Source organism: Otolemur garnettii, unplaced genomic scaffold (assembly GCF_000181295.1).
Source record: "Otolemur garnettii isolate 467f Iridium unplaced genomic scaffold, OtoGar3 scaffold00068, whole genome shotgun sequence".
Taxonomy (NCBI): Eukaryota; Metazoa; Chordata; class Mammalia; order Primates; family Galagidae; genus Otolemur; species Otolemur garnettii.
The window spans coordinates 8,910,343-8,921,981 of NW_003852463.1; the positions used below are offsets into that span (position 1 = coordinate 8,910,343).

The 11,639-nt window shown below is 37.4% G+C and overlaps 1 long non-coding RNA gene across 1 annotated transcript; it reads right to left on the reverse strand.

Annotated features, from left to right (window-relative positions):
- Nucleotides 1-6,092: 6,092 nt before the first annotated feature.
- LOC100941579 lies at nucleotides 6,093-10,612 on the reverse strand. The gene is made up of 3 exons (XR_153935.3): nucleotides 10,478-10,612; nucleotides 10,299-10,354; nucleotides 6,093-6,647 (listed from the first exon to the last, which is right to left on the reverse strand). It is a non-coding gene; the product is annotated as an uncharacterized LOC100941579 (long non-coding RNA).
- Between the last annotated feature and the right edge of the window lie 1,027 nt (nucleotides 10,613-11,639).

The following is an 11,639-nucleotide window of genomic DNA, read 5'->3' on the forward strand; positions in this document are numbered from 1 at the left end:
AAAATGTGAAAGCACAACTTCTTTTGGGGGGCCATTCTCAAATGCTCTATTTGCTGAAAAAAAAACGTGAGTTCATGGGGGAAAAACCCTGGCCTACCAATGGACTAAATCAGAAATAATCCAGCTTCATAAGTAAAGGCTACAATATCCATTAGAGGACTCAGAAACTAGGCAACTAGGAGAGCAGTAAGTGAATTCTTCACAAATCAATTTACGTTATAAAAAAGCAAAGAGATGTAATGTACACGATTGAAACTATGATTGGAAAATTTGGGAAATGTCATCAGATTGTTTCTTTAATTCATTTCAATATAAAGCCATCATGTTCCCAGGGTGTCACCTGTGAAAACTATAATGATGTGCTATGTGGAAAATATTGTTCGGTTGGAACATTTTGTTTTAACTAAAATATGTTGTGGGTAATAAAGAGCGTGATTACAGTCCCTTTTCAATGGAACTGTGTGCCTTGGATTGAATTATCACTAATAACTGCGTGAGAAAACGCATGTGCTCAGGATTGTGTGTGGCACTTTACAAATGTTAACTTGTTTATTAGTATTACATTATTATTAAAATCATGCGTCAGGAAATCAAAAGTAAAATTCATCCTATAACTGAACTTTGAAAAAATTTATAATACAAAAATCCCATAAATGCATTTTCTTTTCCACTTATGTGTGCCGTTTTATGCTTAAAATTAAACATAAAATTCAGAGCAGCAGAGTTAGAGAAGGCATTTGCTTATTACCTCAGCACAAGCTGACTATATAACAGTGAAAACGAGGCAGGAAAAATGATGAATAGGAAAGAGCTACTCTAACAAGGTTGCGTTTCTGAAGGAAAGTGGAATACATTCCATCATAGTCTCCATTCCCCACAACTAATTTTTTTATCACTATCTCTTTTGAACTTTTCCTCCAAAATGATAAAACTCCTACTTTGTAAATAACGCATGCTCAAAACCGATGCAACTGGGTGAGGAGTATGTAGAAGAATTTTGGGGACGATCACATCGAAGCTAAAATGCTGCCCTACGTCATTTCTGTTGAGATCCATTTGCCAGCAAAATAATTTTTTTCTCTAATATGGTGTGGATCGCAGCAGCAGTGGGTTCAGATGTAACCATTTCAGAGCAGGGGCCTAGCTCAGTATGCTTAGGGGAAAAAAAAAAAAAAAAAAACGTACCACAAAGAACATTGAGATGAATGGCTCTATTTTATGAGCCATAAAAGTTTTATTCATCTTGACACTGAAACAGGTTTAGGCAGTGAGTTGACACGCCTTAAATAAATAAGTGGAATTAATTCCCCAGCCCTTGAAACAATAGCAGCATGCATGTAGCACTGAGAAATGCCCCATTGTTTCCTGTGGCTGCCTGATATTGATATTATTTGTGTTTTTCTGTGCTGCTTCCTCAGGGGCCTGGTTGATCCACTTCAGATTCATCCCCTGTTTTATTAGAGGTTGAAAAAGGTTCAAGACCTGGTTGTACCACAGCTCCCACCGACAGCTAAGGAACCAGTTTGGCGTCTGGTTTGTCTGTTGTTTTACTGCTGACCTTCAGATCAACTTTAACCCCTGACCTCCGGAGGCATCTATCATGACAAGAGGCTGTTTAACACAAATGGTGCCCATTTATAGGGGAAGAGACTCAGAAGATTTCCTTTTTATGAAGAATTTAGTTTTTCACCCCTCTTTTCTCAGTCACCACAGGTGAAATCCCTCTTAGCAGCTGGCTTATGAAATAATGTGAAGGGAGGCCTTAATGAGCAGAAAGCACCCTCAGCTGGAGATAAATATATGCAAATGAGATGCACAAACAAAGGAGCCTGGACAGAGAAATATCTGCAATTCCAGCAAAATGCTGCCTGCAGCTCGAAGATGAACAGCTTTGATAAAATGGTAACAAAAAGCACCTTTTTATCCCCAGCGTGTTTTACATTGCAATAGACCATTGTCATTGCAGCCCACTGGAGCATGCAGAGGTTTTCTGCACTGTTTCAGAAAACTGTTTAAACATTTGTTTTAAGGCATTCATGAAATATAATCAATGGACTGCTTCTTTGTTGTTATTGTGATTTTTCTTTTTTTGCTTTTTTTTCCTGAGTGTGTTTTAGATGTTACTGTAGTTATTTTACCTGTTGGTCTTTTTTGTGGTTTAATGTTGCTGTCTTGCTGTGGTAGTTCACATTTGTTTTTTGAGTTTTCTTTTTTTTAATTTTTTTCCTCTTTTTGCTGGCAGTTTCTTCCACTAGTGAGAAAGGTCTTTTTGTTTTTTCAATTTTAATTTCATGGAAAGAGATTTCAAGTAAATAACTGGTAAGAACTGGCTTGGAGCAGCACCCAAACAACTAGTTTTAATGATGGCAATCAAGTGTGAGAGCTAATTCTGAGACAGGCATGTAACATGCTGATTTTAATAAGCTTTAAAAAGGCAATCTCTAACTTTTAAAAGTCTCTTTTTTTTTAATTTAATTGTTCTTGGTTCATATGACACCAAAACAAACAGAACCATTAAGATATGTTTTCAATATGTATCCACATTGTTATTTGATGGTATTTTAAATTAGCATCATGTTGGTAAAATATTGATTCGATGAGCTTTAAAAATGGAAAAGCTTAAATTATTGACCTGTTCGAGGGGAAAACAACATTTCTCCCTTAGCAATGAAGAGAACCCTGACCCCAAGATCCTAGCAGAGGGAGGCTAGGCTCGTGTAAATCGCTGCGTTTGAGCGTGCGTGGGGTTTAGGTGATCAGGGAAAGCAGCTAGGGGAGAGAAGAAACACTATTCACTCCCTGTGTGTGGAAATACCACCACTCCAAAAGCTCAGCACTATTTGGCTCTTTCATTTATAACCCAATCCTAGCATTCTGCCGCAGAGACGCACGAGGAGCTCCACATTTCCCTTACCTCAATTATTTCATCTTGGGAGCCAGTATTGGAGTGGAGACATTTCTTCTGGGTACTGTGTAGCTTTCACATTTTATGTGCATTTCATCAGGCAAATGTCAAATTTGCTAATAACGAGAAAATCTGCTCATTTTTAATCAGGCCACTCCTGTTGCATGGGGTGGGGGTGGGGGTGGGGGTGGAGGCAGGGAGAGGGTGGAGGAGGGAGCATTAAGAGCACTGAGCAGTCTGACCAAAGAGGAGGAGGAGAAAAGGCGTATTTGGATTTGAAAATGACACATGCTCGGTTATCTCCACGTCTGGATCAGTGCGTCCTTAAATTCAGAATTTCAGGAGTTAATAGAAACTTGGTTATCTTAGGGATGCTTTCTCAAGCCCAGGTTTGTAGCGGTATAATTATGTTCAACTGCTGTTGTTTGGAAAGGGCAAGCAGCATCTTAGGCACAGAACAATGAAATTACAGCTGAGATTTAGGTTAGCAAAAGCCGTCTTCTCGAGGCTTTTATGATTCATTATTTCCCATTAAATACAGTATTAGAAGTGTACACTAGATAGCTCATGGTTGCTGCTCTCGGAGCACATTATCTATATTACACAGGTCTGGGGAGTAGAATTAGAAAACTTTGGGGGAATGAGCAATATGTGTTTGCTGATAGAAGTACCATATGGCTCATCTTCTTCAATTGCTTTCATTGCGACTCTGATGCTGGAGAAATTAAAGTTTTATTTGATGTGGCACAGCTTAATGAACTGTCTTCTGTTAGGAAAATTGAATATGTTTCCTGTTATTTGAGCACAGAGCCTCCATGGTTTGGCTGATGAGGGATGCATTATGTATTGTTTATTTAGCATTTTGAAAACAAAAGCAAGATATTGAAGGTAAAATTGATTACTGCTGGATTGCATTATATAATCAAGTTCTCTCCCTTTAAATTTCCCTCTACAATCCTTTTGTAATATTTTAATATGAGATTGTTTCAGGTTTTTGTTCTTCCAAGGTACACAGAGCTTGGCTTTATCAAAATACCTTTATTTGTAAACGAGCCACAAGAAACTGTAACGCAGTATAATTATATTTATAAAGTTGGAAGAATGATGTTTGGGAAGAAAGAAAATAATTCAATTTGCGTGAATCTAATTGCAAAAACTTCCAGAGAGTCCCCAGTCGGCTTTGAGAGAATCTAACATTTGGCTAGTTGAAAGGGGGATGTCATTTTCTTTTGTTTGAAGTAGATCACTTAGGAACATGCTGGGTGGGGCTAGAAGAGAAGGAACAGACCTTGACTTTTTGGAAATACAAACCTCAAAACACCGAGTTTTAATTTTTGAGTTAGCTGTCGGTAAATACAAAGCTGGATTTGACCTGTGAATTAAAAAGCTAAAGCGCAGACTCCATGAATTTAGATTATGCTATTGAATAAATATGGCTAAAGAAAACACGATCAAAAATTAGACTCACACACGGAGAAAACTAGGGTATCAATTGAACGAATGCTCTCCACTTTCTGAAAATCTATAAGGAGATATAGTTAACATTTTGTTTAATTTCCTTGTTTTTCGTTCTAAAGCTGATAGTTTTTTTAAAAAAAATTAAAAACTGAATAATCTCTGAAAAGAAGGACCATAAAAATCATCTTCTAATGGCTGTGTTTCTGTCTTCCATTTTTCAGTGAGTAATATTCCTTACGTGTGCTGATGTCTCAGACATACCAATCTGCAACAAGCAACTAGGATAAAAAATAGTTAAAATGAATCAACATTTATCCGGGATATACAGGCCTGACCCACCTCCCCCCGCACCCCCCCCCCAAAAAAGTCATTCATCTTCTGTGTCCTGTGATGTTTTGAGGATTCTGGCAAATATGGCAGTTAAACAAACTTCTCGCACAATCTAAATACAGTCTGTTCAAGAGAGGCTTCCAATGTTTATAGATCATAAGTAAAGGGGAAAAAAATCTGGTATTTAACCAAGAATAGTGCTCTTGAAAATGTCTCCGAACAAAGTGTTTAAGCAAAACTTTGGCCACAGATAGTCTCAATTCCTCATTCTTCCTCAGATTTCTTTTTTCAGTGAAGAATTTTCATATGCTGTCGTTTTGTTCCTTTTTTTGGGAAATTAACAAGTTGATTTTAAAAAATGAATGCCTGATGAGGAACCTGGTTATACAAACTTCCTTTAGAAACAGTTGAGAAGCAAACAATCCCATTTTTATGAACCCCCTCTCCTGACAGGGGCCTCGGAGGAGGAACACCATTATGCATTGTTATCAGCGTGGTGTAATTTGACTGTTGACAAAGTATCCGTGGCAGTGAGAATGAGCGCAGTTAGAAGTGTGGCGGATTGTAATCAAGAAGATGCTTAGCTGTGCAACACTGCATCTTGAGCAGATTTGAATCAACATTGCCTTAAGGGGACACACACACACCAAAAGAAAAAAAATCCATTAATTTTTAGAGGGAAAATTAGAGTGGCACTTGATGAAGTGAAATTTGACATGCGTTAATTGCTCCGCAGCTCTCCTAATTAGAGATTTTCAAATTCTTTTACTGCTGTCACCGTGATGGCACATTGTCTCGCTGGACAAATACTAAAATTGCAAATTGGTTTGATCAGGAAGTTTTACGGAGGAAGCTAGCACTGTATCCTCCAGTCCACATCCAAAAGGTGGACAGCTGCGAAGCAGAGATGACTTTCAGCTTTACCTTCACCCCACAGAAAAAAGGCCTTATTAAAATAGTTTTGTTATGAGACTTCATGTAAAAGAAGCAGGTGCCGATGTGATTCTCTTAAACAGATGGAAATGCTCCTTTGATACTCAGGCCTCTCCTTCCTAGGAAATAGTTCAGGTAGAAAAAAAAGCCAGTGAAATGCTACATTATGTATATATTCTCATATTTCTACGTACGCTCTTCAGAAATTGGAGCGAGGCGGATTTTTTGAAAGGCCATGTCACGTTTCCCCCCTCTGGTTTGAAGGCTAAGGCAACAGCACTCCACCTTTCCCTTCTCCTCTTAACATAATTATACTGATGTTTGGCCCCCGAGATAGCACCAAATATGATAGCATAATAATTTTGGCTTTCTTTCCTCTACTCTTCTCACCTAGCCCTTGAACTTCTCTTAATTCATTAACATATTGAATTTTTTCAATTTTCCATTTTCTTGCAATAACAATATTAATGCCAGGGTGAAGGCTTGATTGGAGCTAAATTACTTGTTACCTGCTGGCATTTATTTATATGGCATTGAATTATAAAGCTTTGCTATTGTCATGCCTTGGGCGAATTGTTTATGACACCAGTAATAGGAGTAATTGTTATTGTTGAAATTACCTGTCAGCTACCCATAGCAGTGGCCCTTGTCCCACTGACAAATAGTGACAAGGGAGAGGTATCCTCCATGCGTCCCCCTGATGGCTTCTCCTCTGATAATAAGAAGTGCAGGGCCTCTGATAATTTGCCTGTCACTGTGGAGTGCAGCTCAGAGAGAGTTGGCCAAATTGTTGTCATTCACTTTGACAAAGACAGCAAAATGCTCCCGTGCAGGAGGAGGATTATCAAAATAAATGAAATCGCTTACACCCCCTTTGTTTGTTTGGCTCAAGAATTGCCTGGCTTTGTATGAGGTTGTGAAACCAAGGTCCAGTTCTTAGCAGTGTACCTCTGTACGTTCTAAGATGATGATTCCAGGGAAGGAAAGGCATATTAAAAGACTCCCTATTTTACAATTTGCACTGATTAAGTAAAAAAATATATATATTTAAATGCAAAGAGAAAGTCAATGAAATTATAACAAGAAGTCTAAATAGGTGGTTGAATACATTGGTTTGATACACATGTAAAATGCACACCTTTTCTCTCCTGGCCTCCATTTAGCCACCTTATTCTTCTCTGACCCAGGCATTCAAATTCAATAAGCATTCAAAAATGCACAAATTTCCCCTTTACAATCAAGTTTTCTTTAGAAGTGTAGAAATTTGCATTGATGACTCTTACAGCCGTAAAAGATTATATAGTCAAATGTAGGATTATTATTTCGAATGGCCATTTCCTTGCCATAAATTACCTTTTATTTATATACCATCTTCATGTGTAAAGAGATAAATGAAACGTAGTTTCAGGTATGAAGCATCAATTATCACAGCCTTATGGAGGAAGCAAAACAAGTCTGTTATTGCCAGAGCTCAAATATAAATATTTGCATTTTGAACCCCCTTCCTTGCAGCCTGTGAACCTGTCACAAAGGGAGGAAGGGGGCAGAGCAGCCACAGGGATAGTGTCCAGGAGTGTCCCTGACTGAAAATAATGGACTTAAACTAATCAAACCTTTGCTCTTCTAAAAGCCAGAATTATTCTCACCTTGCCACAAAAGCATCATTTCCTGCTAGGAAAATTCTTATTTTTAAGGTGCCTGTGAGGTTTATTCCTCATAGCTCTTCTTGACAAATACTTGCTAGTATAAGAAGTTGAAAAGGAAAGGGAAAAATAACCAGGATAAATGTAAAATATTGGCTCCTTACAGGATAGTAATCAGTTGTTTATTGGTCTTTACCAGGGAAGTAATGACCAACCACAGTGTTAAGTGCCAGCAACATAGCCTTGGGCCCTTCCCTCGCAACACCAGCCATTATCTGATTAGAGAACCTCCAAAGCAGTCACTATTGCATAATTTTATGGGTCTTAACAGCGCAGGTTCACTGGCAGAAAAACTACCTGGGAGGGTTGATAAAGCAACAGTGAGACATGATTTTATTTACTTCACTTACACCTTTTTCCCTGAAAGACGATCTGAGTATCTCAGACCCTGCTGACTGCAGAGGGAACCTAAAATTAGTTCAAATAGCAATTTCAGGGGACGTGGGAGAGGGGGAGGGGCGAGGCAGGAAAAGTAAAATTATCTGTCCCTGAAAGCTTTTCATGGACTACACAGTCGCAAGTAATGAACAACATAGTTACGGGCGTCTCCACCGTTTCATAGGTGTTACCATATTTAAAGCAGATCAGTACGCAGGTTTTTAGCAGTGCTAAAAGGATAGGTGTAATACGTGTAGGATTCAAGGAATGTGTTTCTCATCCTCCACGAGAATGTATTTTTCCAAAGGCGGCCACTCCATGGTTAACTCTGTTGAATGTCCCTGATTAACAAGTGGAAGGCAGTGACATAATTAAGAGGTTATCTGTAGTAATAAAAATGCTCAAACCTGTCCTGGAATGTGATCCTTGTAACAGATAATTTTTTTAGAATGTAGCATGTCCTTGCTTTCTCTACAGAGACACACGGTTAGTGATCCCAGGAGGGAAAATAAACATACGTTTTTAAATGAAGATATTTAAAATGTACCCCATATTTCAGCGTGTTGCTGTATCCTGGTCTTTTTTATGTTCCTACTATAAAACCTAAATTAAGCCTCTTAGGAGAAGTTTTGCTGCAGGTTTCGTCTAAAAACACGATACATTTTATTTTTTTATTAAATCATAAACGCATAGATCATGTATACATTAATGCATTTATGGGGTACCATGTGCTGATTTCATATAGAATTAGGAATGTTTACATCACACTGGTGATTATATACCTCACAATACATTTTAAATGGTTCCAGTACTCGAGTGCACTTCAGCGGGTAATCACTCCTGTGCCTTCTCTTCTCCCCTCTCCTAAGCACCAGACCTTTGAAAAGGAGGAGCCTTCTTTAAAATTGAGCTTCATTTGAAATGTAAACTTTTAACAAATAGTAATTGCCCCTGTAGTTCCATTGATGAAGTGACTGGCAGCAGATCTCTCTCTTTCTCTCTCCCCCCTCCTCTCAACATTTCGAGACATTTTGAAACACCCATCAGTGTCAAAGGGAACTGCACACGCCTCCTGTGCTGCTCTAAATAAGACTCAGCAATGTTACGAAAAATGTCAGAAAAAGCTCAGTGGATTAAAGGAATATTTCTGCACCATGTCAGGGAGGGTGGCAGGGCAGACCGGTCTGCATAATTCTAAAAGAAGACATTTTTTTTTTTAAATGCTTACTCCATAAGCTGAATGAAATTTTATTTGGAAAGGTTCAAGATTCTGTTTGTCAACATGCACCCTTCAGTGCTTTTTTTCTGAATCTTGTTATTCTTTAACATGCCTTTGCTCTGTGCTTTTTAAATTACAACAGGAATACGCTGTTCTTAATGCAGAATGTTTTTCTACCCGTGTACAGCGTTACCATACATTTTAGACTCTCCCGTGCATTTTTTTTTCTTTCTAAAATTCCTGGAGTGTCACCCAGCAGAAGGGGTGAAAACACGAGGCTCTTACACATGCAAATTCATTGAACCAATCAGTCCTTTTGCCTCTGAAATAAAATCTATATATAGATTTGGAGACTTTCAGCACAGTTCACTTATATACATATAAGAAATAAAAGTATTTACATTTCATTTGTGTGTAAAACTGAATACTGGTTTGACATTATTTTTGGTTCTGTTTTACTAAAGGATATTCAGTAATAACCAAATATAATAGCAGTAAAATATTCCACAGTATTTTAAGTAGGTGATTAAAACTTAAAAGTTAAAAATACATACCCTAAAAATTCAATAGTAGATACGGCCAGAAATGGCAAGATTAATTTTAAGAAAACAAGGTAAATTGCAGCTGGTTTTAAATATAAACTTTTCCAAAACAGGTTAAGAATGAATTTAGACAAATTTGGCTCTTAACCTTTAAAGATTTCCTGCTCGCTTCTGTCTGTCCTTTATTACATTAATTTTTTATTTAAATTACACCATTAACTGGATATGAATTTATCAAGAATACATGTATTGATTTATAAAACAGTACCATTAATTATTATAATAGCTAGATGTAGCTGATATTACAAAGCCATTTAAAGGTTTTTAATATAACTTGGACATACATAGATAGATAGACATTATGGACAAGACTACAATTTAAACTGGCTACCCGCAGTTAATGAAATCCTTGATTTATATTCTAGTTTAGAGATTGATTATATTGTTGCTTTGTAAAACTATTTATATTATGCCATTTTTCAAAGGATGTCTCAATAAAAAAGCTAACTAAAATATTCAGTCAATTCCCAAAGCAGATTTTGTTTTCTATATTTTAAATGCTAGTGAGAATAATGGATTGTGTGTGTTCCAAGCTTTGTCGTTTTGTCCAGAGGCGGCTTTCCTGATGGGAACCTCGTTTGCATATATGCGGACTTTCTCCTACACTTTTGATCCTGGCAGAAGCCATCCCCTTCTCTTTATTTCATTACCCCCTCCCACAACAAGCCCATGTCTATTTCACAGACCCCCGAACATCAGGACACAGAAGACTTTCTCGCATCTTTTATGTTATGCTTTTTTTTTTCCTTAAGGTTGTGGAAAGCTGGGACTTACCCCAAAGCCGCAAAGCAGGCAATCACGAGGAGTGTTTGGGTAAGAATGCAATCTGAAGAGAAAAAAAGAAAAATGAGGAAGAACATAAGCAAATCACAGTAACACTTTCAAATTAGTTTTCAAACGGTAATTAGCCAGCCAATAGATGGAACGTTACATTCTTTTCACATTATACTTGGTTTGGGTCTCCTAGTCTCTTTATCTATATCTCTTTTCCTTGCCTGGTAACATATGTTACCGATTTATTATAGTATTTTTACTGTTAGCAGACAAATCTAAAGGCTAGCTGAGAAGGCTAGCTTCATCTGATGACTTTAACAACAACTGCAGGGCATCCTTGAGGGTGAGCCAATAGGCTCTTTTGAAGCTATAATACTATTAACCATTTTGATGCTGAAATATTTCTTATAGCCAAAGTTGGTTCTCTCTTTTTGTAGGCACTTGGGGTTTTACATATACAAAGCCTAAATGTAAATGATCTGTTTTGTAAATATTTCAATAGCCTTCCAAGCACTTTCTTCCAGGTGCCTGCAGGTCCCTAAAAGCCATCGGTTTCTTTATTTCCCCTTCTTTTACAGACACAAGTCTGTGGCACACAGTCATAAGTAAACAGCTATCAAGCATCAAGTTAAGCTGTCACTTCACCTCCCCCATGCCATTAATTCTCCGCTATGCTATTAAAAGAAACAAACATCCTTTAGAATTTAAATGATCACATTTCTCTGATATATGTGCAGCCTAGAAAAGTGAAGTTCACGAAAGATTCTTCTTGGCTAAGAATCTAAAATTACTTTCCAAATTAGAGAGGTCAGATATTAAGGCCATTCCAGTAGATGAGGAACACTAGCAAAAGGTTTCTGCCTTTTAATATGTGCACCTAAACAGGTCTGTTTAAAAAACTTATTTGTGGACTAAAAGTATTCATTTTAAAATTGCCAAACAACAAACTTCCATCTTTGATGATTTGTAATTTATTTCAGTCCAAATTATCTAGTTATTTCTATTAAACATTTTTATAAAGAACTTCTTTCGCTGCTTAAATGCCCATGCGGGGTGCATTTACAATTTCAGGGTATTTCATAAAAATTTCCTTCCACATTCACAATTTGAGAGTTTAGAAATTAAATCTCAAATATTAGAAGACAGTATCTCTTGTCTAAAGAGCCCAGCTCAGCAACTAAAATTTAACATAGTTTTGATATTAGAATTAACCAATGAAAAAATATCTTCATGTCAGCACTTGGGGGGTCTAACTATTGAAGAAGCTAATTCCGAGGACCAGAAATTCACTCTGTACCCCTGGGATCCAGAGGTGCTAAGACGTCTGTCTGTGTGAA